This window comes from Corvus brachyrhynchos, unplaced genomic scaffold (genome assembly GCF_000691975.1).
Source record: "Corvus brachyrhynchos isolate BGI_N302 unplaced genomic scaffold, ASM69197v1 scaffold56, whole genome shotgun sequence".
Lineage (NCBI taxonomy): Eukaryota > Metazoa > Chordata > Aves > Passeriformes > Corvidae > Corvus > Corvus brachyrhynchos.
Window position 1 is genome coordinate 1,220,745 of NW_008238664.1, and position 10,731 is coordinate 1,231,475.

Sequence of the window (10,731 nt, forward strand, 5' to 3'; positions counted from 1 at the left end):
GTGTGGGAGGTACAGTGGTTTCTTAATATTTTTGTTCCTCTGCCTCATTTAATCTCAAAACTTTACTGACCAACTGACAAATGTTCACCATCATGGACTGGAGCCTCTAAAATAGACATACATTCATCTATGCTATGCAGGCCTGTACCCACCAAACTGAAGAGCTAGGGCCATGCCCTTGTCTTCAATTTGCACTCTCGTCTTTTGTTTTCCCAAGGATCCACGAATCTAGAAACTGTGTGACAGGACTCTGTATTCTATCTTGGCCAAATTCCACTTAGGGAACTGATTTGCTGCTCATGAAAATTCCTCTATGGTGAGCAGCCTTTGTTAATAAAAGCACATCACATTTCATGGAGAAATGAGTGTATCTGCTCTTTCAAAACTTACAATCTATGAATATTTCTGTTAGGAGAAGGAACAGAAAAGAAACCCTATATGCCAGCTGCCAGCTGTGCATGTGATGGCATCCTTGGAGAATATTTAGGCACTCAAATGATGGTTCAATGGGAGAACTGAGAACTGAATACAGGGAGCCATTGAATGACAGAGTTATTAAGAAATATACTTTGGTTTTGTTAAAACATCTTGAATTACCATTTGTGAAAAATAAACATTTAAATGTTGGGGCTGTAATACAATTTTCCTTGCAGTGGTTACTGTTTCTCCAGCCAGAGCTGAGGTGCCAGTGAAAACAATTCAGCAAAGAGTGGATTTGGGCTTTATAATCTCAGAATCTCAGATCTGAGATTCTTTGGCAGCCCAGAAATATTATGCTTGAATTTGTGAATCTTGAAAAATTTTGGAGTAGGAAAGCATAGGATTGAAACTACAGTTTGTGACCAGCTGAAAAACACTCAAAATATCTTGTATTACAAATTTTGGTCTCATACATCTCTTCTTAATGCAGGATTTGGGGCTTTGTTGTAAAGGCCCAGCTTTTCAGTTTCTGGGTAGTCCAGACAGAAATACTGCTTGTCTTTTACGTGCCATCCACATCCTAGTGCAGTTCAGGGGATGTGACAACTCTAAACCTCTGTGTTGCTCAAGGGTTAAATCTTGTCACTAAGAGGGCTGCAGAAGACCTGGTAAAGGCCAGTGTAAGCTCAGTTAGAACTTCGTTCCCTAGAAGTGAAATCCTCTCATAGCAAAGAGTCCATGCAAGGCTGAAGCTGCAGTAAGTCATAAAGGTGAAATTTGTCTCTAATGAACACAAAGTACTAATTTACTTGTTTTCATCCTGCATGTCTAGCAGAGGAGTCTCTGCTGCATGGGACTATGGTTGAAATGGCATCACTATTCCCTGTCACCCACACAAGTCTAGCAATTCTCAATAATCATGCTTCCCAAGCAGTCAGTGAGTCACTGCTGATCTGTTTTCTGCAAAGTAGACCTCTCTCTGGTTCCCATGGTGATCCGAAGTGACAATTGTTACGGACTGCTACTACAGTTCCTCAGTTGTGTTGTGCCCACTAAAAGAAGCCCTTACCTGGTTAAAGTCCCTCGGTGTTTTGCAGCACAGCATCATTGCTTCCTATTGACAACAATTTAAGCACTTCAGGTGAATTGGCTTTGTGGAGAACAGGCTGAAGGAGGGGGATTTGGGGGGAGTATTTTTGTTTTGCAATGTTTTTAGAAGGAGACGAAGAAATCAACAGCTCTGTAAACCTTCCACAGAGCAATTGCAGGAAATCTTTTGAGGCTGGGCTAAATGGTTCAACCCTTGTTTTAGGAACAATCAAGCACAGAACTTGGATTTATCATAATAGGAGCTACTTTATTTTACCTGAACTGACAATTTTTGCTGCACCTCCAGAGTTTTCAAACACAAACATATTTCCCAGACAGCAGAAATCTGTCACCCTTATTGTGGGACCTTCTGTATACTGGTGACTATCTGGTCACTATTAAAGTACCTATAGCTGAAGACAGGACTCAGCTGGTGAAACAGATCATTCTGTGAAATGCAGGGAAACTCTCATTAGCATAACTGCACTGAGAAAAGAGTGAGAAAGATACCACAGGATGAAGCCAGGATAAAAGGGGGCTTTGTGTAACAGAAAGAGGAAAACACATCGGAGAATGAGGATTATTATCCAGGGAAGACAGATGTAGAAAGAGGTTAGGAACAGAAAATGACGCAAACCAGGAAAATACCTTAATTAAGTATCCACTGCATTTCTCTGTGATTCTAATTCCTAGAAAATAGAGCAAGAAGTAGACAGCTGCCAAATTGTTTTAAGACTGAAGAGAAATGGGAATTGGCTTGTCAGGTCGTTCTGACCCTCCGATGTCTGAGACTGCGAACCTTTAAGGAAATTCCTTGTCTCGTTTTTATTTGCTTAATGTCCAGTGTAATGAGCCCATGCACCTTAAAGGTCCTTTTGGTGTTACCAGGATGTATAAATATCCTGCTGTCTCATTCAAAATTTCTGTTGGTGTTCCCTTAGTTTATGTGTCTCTATGCAGACTGAGAAAATACCCAAGATGTAAAAACAATCAACAGGATTAGTATAAGAATAGATTACAGAACATGCAAAAAGGAAGCCGAGCTGAATCTGAAAAACAGTGTAGAGTTAGAACCTAAGCTTTGGTTTAGCTATGCTATGTATTTTAGATTGCTGATATAACTAATGAATCACTGTGATCAGTGATTAGTTTGGGTCACAGCACCTTATTGCTGCTCTGGAATTATCTGTCCACTCACAGTTTTGTTTCTGGTCTTTGATTCCTATGTTAGAGGAGATGGCAGTAATGTGAAATACTGAATTCCACACTTCACCTTTGCTGCCCACTTTATGTGTTGGCTGAATCTCAGTGTTATCTGCAGGATGGCTTCAGCTCTGTAAAAGCTGAGGTTGTGATTCAGAATGACAGTTAATTAGAAGCAAGTCATATTTGATAACAGTTTTTAGGGGATACCAGACTTCTGGAAAATGCAAGCCTTTGTTGCATTTAGGGAGGTATTCAAACTTTGGAGAGAGTCCACACTGTGTCACTATCAGACTTTACTTGTATGCAAACATAAAACAGCACACATAAATAAACAAAATCAGGGAGGTAACATGCCTTTAAGCTTATATCTAATATCATATTTATGGTTATTTATTACTGGAGTCTGACTGTAACCTTGAGCTGTGAATATTTGCTTTACCTACAGCTAGGTTTGCATTCCCCAAAGGATATTGCTGTGAGAAAGCCTTGGAAGGACTCCTGCTACCTGGTTTGTTTGTAGGAGCCTCATATGCTTATGGGAAATCAACCATTAGATTTTCTCTAAAATTAAAAGGTTTAATCAGATCGTAATGTATAAATAATATCAACTTGACCACACTCCAGGTATCTGGTTCTTAAAACAATGTACTTCACATTTGAAGTCTCACATGAAACCAGCTGCCTGCTTCTTTTTCCTCTTCCAAATTTTGAGTTACCTTAATAAATAAATATTTAAATTCTTTTGGTTTTGCAAGGAACTGCTTCAGATCATCAGATAGAAGCAAACCATTTTTGGCAGGGAATTAATTTGTAATAAGGAAACTGTGCCAGCCAGGAGAGTCGGAGGTTTTATAAATTCCAAATTATTTCTAATAGGATGAATAATAGTTGGAGAATTTACACAGCACTGTTAAAGGGCCTTTGTTTAAGACATCACTGCTTGTGTAAGCATTGCTTCTTGAGAAACCCAACATTTCCAGTGAAAAGAGCCCTGAAAATCACTACTTGAAAAGTAAGTTTTGATTTATGATAATATTTTCCCAAGAGCAGTATTATATTTTTCTTCTTGAATTTCAAGAAGAAGCCAAATTCCCATCTGAGCCAGTGAGTAAACAATCTACCTCTCCTCGCCTGCAATCACAGACAATTCTCATTCAGAAGTACAAGAAAAAAGATAAATGGTATTAGCATCATATATGTTCACACACTTGAAATTAATTCAAATCTTTAACAAATTAGTGTAGATTAGGCTAGATTTCATGCTTCCTCCTTTCAAGTATTTTCATTAAAACATGATACTTTTTTTTTCTTGTTGTTTGAAATAATCCCTGGCAAAAATATTTCTTCTATGTTTGTTGCAAGAATGTATAATTCTTTATAATTTGCAGCACTTCTTGCATTGTTTCTCATTTTTATCTAAAGTTCACCTTCTGGCATTATAAAAACTCTGCCACAGACTAGGTTTTCCCAAAGGGCTAGGCTCACTCCTTTGCTCAGCTGAGCATTCCATGTAGGGGCTACTGGAGAAGATTTTATCCTGACCACTTTACTGCTTCAGCTGTCTTTTTCAACTTCAGTTGAAAGATGGACAATGTTGCCTGATCATTCTCCAGGAGGAGCATTTACTTACTTACTGACTATGTCATTCTGAGATTTGTACTGGCATGGGTTGAGGAGTCTTCATTATGCATGAGGATACTGAAACCTCGTCTTGCCTCCTGCATGACACCTACTTGACATGGCTTAGTCCCAACCAGCGGCTAAGGCCCACACAGCCACTCTTTCACTCCTGTCCCGTGGGATGGGAGACAAAATTGGAGTGAGAAAACTTGTAGGTGGAGGTAAAGCAAAAGCTTTACTCACAAGCAAAGCAAATAAGGAATTCATTCACCACTTCCCATGGTCAGGCAATGCCCAGGAAAGCAGGGCTCCAACACGCATAACATTGACTTGGGAAGACAAACACCATCACTCTGGAAGTGCTCCCCTTTGTTCCTCCCCCAGCTTTATATGCTGAGCTTTATATGCTGGTATGGGATATCCCTTGGGTCACTGGGGGTCAGCTGTCCCGGCTGTGTCCCCACCCAACTTCTTGTGAACCCTCAGTCCACTCGCTGGCAGGATGGTGAGAAGCAGAAATGGCCTTGATTCTGTGTAAGCCCCGCTCAGCAATAATGAAAACATCCCTGAATTGCTGTTTCCAGCATAAATCTGCAAGAACACAGCCACATCTGAGCTACTCTGAAGAAAATAAACTCTTATCCCAGGCAACAGCAGCAAACTCCTTCAAATGCGCCTGTGGACAAGCAGCTTTGTGTTACAAAGCTGGAAGGCACAAACTGGTGGGAAAGCATCTCCATCACATTTCAGTTTGCACAGTGATGTGCAAAACAAGAGTAAGCATTATTGGTAAATTATTTGGACAGATGACTTGGCCATACTTCAGAGTCCCTTTGGAGTGGTTGGAAATGATGACAAAAGGAGCAACATAAGGAATCAGTATCACAAATACCTGTATTAAACATTACAAATGGTAGCAGTATCCTGTGTTCTGTCATTGCAGTCCAGTGAAAATTTCACCTGCATGCCCCTGTAGACAGTAAGGGAAATTAGTCCCAGTAAAGTTTGTACCCTAAAAATAAATTGCTCCCAGTGGCTGATCATTTGGCCAATAGGTTTTCTTGCCTGGGTCATGGTGTCTGGCTGATGTACACAGAGTGTAGCTCTCCATAATCTGGACCCCCCCAACTCTGCAGCCTGCCGGTTTTGCCACATGGCTCTGTAGTGCACCTCCATGCTGTCTGCCCGTGTAAATGGCCAGAGTGGCCTGGAGAAAGAGCTGGTTGACTGGTGGGGCAGAGGGACACGTCCATGGTATACTCCCCCTGTTGATCCCACTGTCTCTTTGTTGTTCTCAGTGAGGTATGGCAGCTTCACGCCCACTGGATGAGCAACCACGTGCTGGTGATTGTCCCCAGGCTAGCTGCACCACACCATCCCCACCCAGGACACGAGGCCAGCACAAACAACGCTGCTGTGCTGGAGAGACTGGGCTGCTCTTTGGCTGGCCAAAGTCTTAAGCCGTGCTGGCGTTTGTTTTTCTGCATCCCTTGCTCTCTTAGCAGCAGAACCCAAGAAACCGCACTAAGTTTCCTTTTATGTGCCTCCTGAACAGGCCTCATGTTCAGAGCTGTGCTGGTGACAATCAAATTAATCATCATCCCATCATCAGTTGCACACGGCCGGGCTCTCCCAGCAGTCTCAGAGTCTCATCCCAGGCTGTAGGCTGAATAAATCCTTGACCAAAAGCAGGTCAGCAAACCATGCCTGGCCTCAGGAAACAGCTTTGATCAGGGACAGCAAATTTCTCGCTATTGCTCATAATAACTTTCTTCAAATGCTATCATTGTCTTTCAAATGTACTTTACAGAAAAGGTGTTCTGATGAGAGGGAATCCCAAAGCAGGGGATTTAAGATTAAAAAAAAAAAAAAAAACCAAACTGAAAATGTGTAAGGAATCTTCTGTAATGAACCTTGATACACCTCTAGCGTTCTCATTTCTGTAACATTCAATTGCTCGTTCCTTAAAAGCTGACAATAACTGAAGTTTTGTTTTCATAATATCTGTACATGTAATTTTATCAGCTAAAATAAAAATAAAAAATAAAAGGTAATGAAAAATTTACCTTTTTTCAAAATGCTTATTTCAAATTTTGAAAAAAGTTGCTGTGTGTCTATTATCTTGATTCCCAAATTTATCGAAATCCCCAAATTTCCCAAATTAATAAATCAATCACTTCAAAGCTTGTAGTGATTTATTTTTCACTTTACGGTTTCATTTTAATAGATAGACTCAAGTGCTGGTGTTAAAATGAGGGGTTATCTCATTTTACAAAGTATTTAGCAATGAGAATACTAACAGCACTACTTTTCACTTCGGCACTGCCTGTGACAAAGTTATAGTTTGTGGACATAACTTAAAAATCAAATTATTTTAAACAACTTTGCTTTTAAAGGAGCTTTTAGGTCAAGTCTCAAAGATTAAATAGAGTATATAAAACCATTGCCTCTGGGCTACTTCAAATTGTCCTCTAAGCCATAAAAATATGTCTCTGAGGTTTTTTCTATAATGAAATTCATGCTGTTGTCCAGTGATTCATTAGAGTTCTGGTTTACCCTCTCTACAGATGTTACTATTATTCTGCAATGAAAAAGGGCAGCCAGCCATTTCTGGGCTCTCTGTAAAGTCTTAAAAGCAAGATAGCTTAAAATAAACATGTGTATCCCGCTGTGTTCTTATGACCCCCAATGCACTTTGGGCACTACTAAACTATAAATAAGATATGAATAAGATCAAAAGATTCACTCTCTCATGCTCAGAAAATTTGAAGAATACCAAAATTAAGCTTCTCGATATATTTGTATTATAACACATTTTTTGGCAATGTGATCAATATTATTTTTATGCTACAATAGACTAACCTAATTAGATATCTATGGAAAAGTACATTTTCTCTTGAAATTCTGTTTTGAATAAACACTCATCTATTCATTTTATAATTGTTTTATCCTTGCTTTGGGCCAGTTTGTTGCCAGATTATGCTTTCCTTGCCTGTGCAAGTTTGCTAATAAAAATGCAATTTTTTATGTCCTTTCTTATTTTTGAACTACTGAAAGCTGGTTCTTTTCTATCCAAAGATGGATAATTAATGAGGGCAACATCTCCTAAGGATTGTCAGTTGCTGTCTAAAATGCAGAATGGAAATGTCAAGTCTTCAGATTGCTGTAACTCAAAATATTTTGTTTTGCCATTACTGTAATTTACTGAGAATTCAAAAGGTTTCATCATGCTGCTGAATGGGTTAAAATAAACTTCAAGAGAACAAGAAAGGTGGCACCCTTTCTGCTTCATGAAACCTAGTGTAGGTACAGCAAGGTATGAGAGATATTTGAAAAGAGAGCCCAGCACCTGCTTTTGGGTTGACAGTCACTCTTAGGGAGTGTGATGTGAAAATGTAGTCTTCCTGACCACCCAGAGGACAAGCCTGTAAAAGCAGTTAATCGCTCATTTATTCTCTCCACGTCTTTAATTTTATTTTTCTTTTTGTTGCTATTATTACTTAAAAGTAGCTATCTGTGGAAGAAAGCCCAAAGTACACACCTGCTATTTTTCAGCAGGTTCTGTGTTGGTTGCCTGCTTGCTTTTGATTTTTATTGTTTATCTGATTTCAGAGCTAAAAATAGACATTAGGGTCTGGGAATCAGAAAGTCCAGCCTTCCTTATGCCATAGGATTGTTAGTCTTGGCTGAATCACTTAGGCGAAATCCTTCTAAAACAGTTTTTAAACTTGAATGCTCAAGCAAAGGGCTTTTGTTTGAACAGTGTCTCAATACTCCTTTCTCCAGGGAAAGCTGAGTAGAGTTTGTAGTAATGAGGTTGTCTGTGAGGTTCTTGGGACCACTGTCGAGGCTGGATGGCATGGCTAGGAGTCCACACACGGCCAGCAGGCAGCCTTGTGAGAGGAATGCTAATGTCCTTACAAACAATTTGATGGGTGAAGGTTTGGGTGTTAACGTCTTTGGAATGGCTCTTAATGTCTCTACTAACTTCGGGCAGCAGGTTTGTTGCAGAGCCAGTTTGGCCCCTGAAACAGACAAGGTCCTGCACAAGACTGAGTTTCTGAGCTTTGGGGTAAAACAGTAGGTTCAAGGGGGATATCGATATGTGGTAGGCGGTTCGGGAAGGCTGTACCTTCCCTGTACCTCAGCCAAAGGGAAAGGAACAGGGCACCACGTGGCCGGGAGTTTAGGATAGAAGGAGGCTGTGCCCTCCAAAACCTCGAGAGAGAAAACCCCATGGGCGTGTGCCCCGGTGGGCTCTCTCCCTTTATTTGAAAAAAGTTGCAGGACTCTGTCTCCTTTTTGGACATAAACCTCTGGCATTTGTGGATTTTCCCGACTCTTGCAAAAGGCTGGATCTCCCTCTCTGCCCTCTCCCTCCTTTCTGCTGCCCCAAAGAAGTTTCTCTGCCTGAGAAACACAGCCCCAAGGTGTTTTACATCAGCTGGAGAATAAGAGTTCAGCACCTCTCATGTGTGTGCTAAAGAAAGGTGAAGGAGGGGTGTTTGGAGGTGAGCAGAAAAGCAAGAGAGTGTTAATGACATAGATGAGTTGCTTTTTGTTGAAATGCTGGTCCCTGCACTTCTCAGTGGAAATTACTCTTTTCTAGAAGGAGAAGTAACCAGTAGCTTGACTTCATTACAAATACCAAAAAACATTACTCATGTGAGCAAAACAGTTCTTTGTTCTGTCAGTTTTTTCTCTTTAAAACCTCAGAACCTGTTACTATTTCCAGAAACAGCTTGGAAATGAAAATTAAAAAAAAAATAATTAAGTAGGAAAAGCAAATAATCCCTGATTTCATTCCCTGTCAAAATGCAACGGTATGGATCCTTTTGTGAATTCTCAATCACGTTTGCAGCTCTGTTGGGGATGGAGCAGCAGGCACAGCAAACCATGTATGCTGACCCAAGCTCTGCAGATGCAGAGGGGGTGAGGTGGTAGGTCAGTGTTTTCTTGGCTCAGGGGGATGCCTGTGTCTGTGCTTCTTTTCATTTGACATCATTAATTCCAACAGTGCCCACTCCCAGGGCTGAACAGCTGCCAGCGCAGCTGTACAGAAAGCCCTGGCAGCAGCTTGCATGTTTTTTCTATGGATTTTAGCAAAAATCCAAACATTACAAGGACTTCAGGTGAGCTTTTCACACACTGAAGATCTGACTGAGTAAACAGCTAGGTTTTGTCTCACTTGAAACTGTCACCTTTCCCCGTATTAGATGTTCTTCCCAGTGATTCCTGTGTCTTAGCAGAAATATTTTTTGACTCTAGGCACAAGTGTTAAATTCGCCACTGCTCTTCCTTTGACATCGACCATTGTCAGAAAAATCATGGACTCGTTCTCTGCAGGGGACACATTTCAGCTGCACGGAGCAGGGGATTTAAGGAATGACATCTTGACTGAGAATAGAGTGGCAGAGTGACTTTCTGGCCAGGAAAAGGAAAGCAGAAGCAGACACAGGGAAGTGGGGGCTTGGTACTGCAAAGCCCCTCAGTGCACAGGGACTGGCTGCAGGCAGGTTCCCTGTGCAGCAACAGCACAGGTGAGGGTAAGAGCAAGAGTCATAAGACTCTTTCCATGCCAACATGGAAATCTTATCTTCTCCTGGACTTGGCTTGTGTGGTACCTCATCCTGGGAATGGTTGGGAAAAATGAGAAACACTGAAATCCCAGGGCTATCTCCTGAACTCAGCAATTAGGGGTGAACTGAAGAGATTTTCTGCCATGTGTAGAAATCATGAAAGGACTGAGGTGCTTGAAAGGGCAAGATGATGTAATTCAGTGACCAGACCCAAGTGTACCCAGATCACTGAGAGCAGCTGGCAGTGGGTACCTGTGAGGTTGATCCCCTGAGAGCACTGCTGAGGCTCAGGGTTGAGAAGCAGCACAATGAGAAAACTCAGGGGGCTCCTGTCTTGCCTCAGGACACTACTGAGGTGCTTGAACATTGAAACCCAAATAGGCAGTGGGGGCTGTTGGAGGAGGTGGGCTCAAGGGAGCAGAAATCCATCAGGGAGGAAGTAAGAGACTTGCACCTGCTTGTGCTGGGAGCCAAGACGGGGCAAAGGCTCTGAGGACAAGCGAACAAAGCCCACAGGGCAGGCAAGGAGGGTTGCAGCGTTTGTCTCCTGTGTGTGTGGATGTAAGGGAGGCAAACCAGCAGCACACCGGAGCTTGTTAAGGGGTGACTGTTTCTACCTGGTGGGATCTGCTTTCGCTCTCTTCCTGCAGTGGCTGGAAGGGCACTGTCCGTGTCCGTGTGTCTGTACGAACGCTGTGTCCGGGGCCGCTCAGACGCGAGCGCTCCTTGCCGTGCTAAAGACACGCGGGCTCCACCGCAGCCCAGGCACGCCGCTCTTTCTTTCCCCAGAAGCGCAGCAGGCGCAGCCCCGCTGCCC